Raw genomic sequence first — 2643 nt, 5'->3', positions numbered from 1 at the left:
ATCCTTTCTGATGGCTGAGTAATATTCCATTGTATATATGGACAACATCTCTTTACCCATTCATCTGTTGAAGGGCATCTTGGCTCTTTCCACAGTTTGGCTATTGTGGATATTTCTCCTATGAACATTGGGGTGCAAATGGCCCTTCTTTTCACTACATCTGTGTCTTTGGGGTAAATACCGAGTAGTACAAATGCTGGGTCATAAGGTAGCTCTATTTTTAATTTTTTGAGGAATCTCCACACTGTTTTCCAAAGTGGCTGTACCAATCTGCATTCCCACCAACAGTGTAGGAGGGTTCCCCTTTCTCCACAACCTCTCCAACATTTGTTGTTTCTTGCCTTGTCCATTTTTGCCATTCCAACTGGTGTAAGGTGGTATCTCAATGTGGTTTTGATTTGAATTTCCCTGATGGCTAATGATGAGGAACATTTTTTCATGTCTGGGAGCCATTTGTATGTCTTCTTTGGAGAAGTGTCTGTTCATGACTTCTGCCCATTTTTTGACTTGATTATTTGTTTTTTGGGTGTTGAGTTTGAGAAGTTCTTTGTAGATCTTGGATACCAGCCTTTTATCTGTAATGTCCTTTGCAAATATCTTCTCCCATTCTGTGGGTTGCCTCTTTGTTTTGTTGACTGTTTCCTTTGCTGTGCAGAAGCTTTTTATCTTGATGAAGTCCCCAAAGTTCATTTTTGTTTTTGTCTCACAAGCCTTTGGAGATGTATCTTGAAAGAAGTTGCTGTAGCTGATGTCAGAGGTTACTGCCTATGTTCCCCTTTAGGATTTTGATGGATTCCTGTCTCACATTGATGTCTTTCATCCATTTTGAGTTTATCTTGTGTATAGTGTTAGAGAATGGTCGAGTTTCATTCCTCTGCATGTGGCTGTCCAATTTTCCCAGCACCATTTACTGAAGAGACTGTGTTTTTTCCATTGCATATCTTTTCCTGCTTTGTCAAAGATTATTTGTCCATAGAGTTGAGGGTCCATTTCTGGGCTCTCTATTTTGTTCAATTGGTCTATATGTCTGTTTTTGTGCCAGTACCGTGTTGTCTTGGTGATCACTGCTTTGTAATATAGCTTGAAATCGGGCAACGTGATGCCCCCAGCTTTGTTTTTTTATTTTTCCAACATTTCCTTGGCAATTCGGGGTCTTTTCTGATTCCATACAAATTTTGGGATTGTTTGTTCCAACACTTTGAAAAACGTCATTGGAATTTTGATCGGGATGGCGTTGAAGGTATAGATTGCTCTGGGTAGCATAGACATTTTAACAATGTTTATTCTTCCGATCCATGAGCATGGAAAGTTTTTGCATCTTTTTGTGTCTTCTTCAATTTCTTTCATGAGTGTTCTGTAGTTCCTGGAGTATAGATACTTTACCTCTTTGGTTAGGTTTATTCTGAAGTATCTTATGGTTTTTGGTGCTATTGTAAATAGAATTGTTTCTCTAATTTCCCTTTCTACAGTTGCACTGTTAGTGTATAAAAAAGCAACTGATTTCTGAGCATTGATTTTGTATCCTGCCACATTACTGAATTGCTGTATGAGTTCTAGTCATTTGGGGGTGGAGTCTTTTGGATTTTCCACATAAAGGGTCATGTCATCTGCGAAGAGAGAGAGTTTGACTTCTTCTTTGCCAATTTGAATACATTTTATTTCTTTTTGTTGTCTGATTGCTGTTGCTAGGACTTCTAGTACTATGTTGAACAATAGTGGTGAGAGTGAGCATCCCTGTCGTGTTCCTGATCTTAAGGGAAAGGCTCTCAGCATTTCCCCATTGAGGATGACATTCGCTGTGGGTTTTTCATAGATAGATTTTACGAGCTTGAGGAATGTTCCCTGTATCCCTATACTCTGAAGAGTTAAAGAGGAAAGGGTGCTGTATTTTCTCAAATGCTTTTTCTGCATCAATTGAGAGGACCATATGGTTCTCTCTCCTCTTATTAATGTGTTCTATCACATTGATTGATTTGTGAATGTTGAACCACCCTTGCATCCCGGGGATAAATCCCACTTGGTCATGGTGGATGATCCTTTTAATGTATTGTTGGTCCTCTTAGCTAGGATTTTGTTGAGGATTTTGGAATCCATATCCATCAGGGATATCAGCCTGAAATCCTCCTTTTTGATGGGGTCTTTGTCTGGTTTGGGGATTAGTGTAATGCCGGCCTCATAGAATGGCTCTAGAAACTTTCCTTCTGTTTCTATTTTTTGAATCAGCTTCAGGAGTATAGGTATTATTTCTTCTTTGAATGTTTGGTAGAATTCCCCAGGGAATCCATCAGGCCCTGGACTCTTGTTTTTTGGGAGCTTTTTCATCACTGCTTCAATCCCGTTACTGGTTATTGGCCTAGTCAGGTTGTCAATTTCTTCCTGTTTCAGTCTTGGGAATTTATAGGTTTCCAGGAAGGCATCCATTTCATCCAGGTTGCTCAGTTTATTGGCATAGAGTTGTTGATAACAATTTCTAATAATTGTTTCTGTTTCCTTGGTGTTAGTCGTGATCTCTCCCTTTTCATTCATAATTTTATTAATTTGGGTCTTTTCTCTTTTCTTTTGGATAAGTCTGGCCAGTGGTTTATCAATCTTATTAATTCTTTCAAAGAACCAGCTTCTAGTTTCACTGATCTGATCTACTGT

Source organism: Callorhinus ursinus, unplaced genomic scaffold (genome assembly GCF_003265705.2).
Source record: "Callorhinus ursinus isolate GAN/ISIS: 27379988/994484 unplaced genomic scaffold, GSC_fseal_2.0 scaffold172, whole genome shotgun sequence".
NCBI lineage: Eukaryota > Metazoa > Chordata > Mammalia > Carnivora > Otariidae > Callorhinus > Callorhinus ursinus.
Note: the sequence above shows the minus strand (reverse complement) of the source record.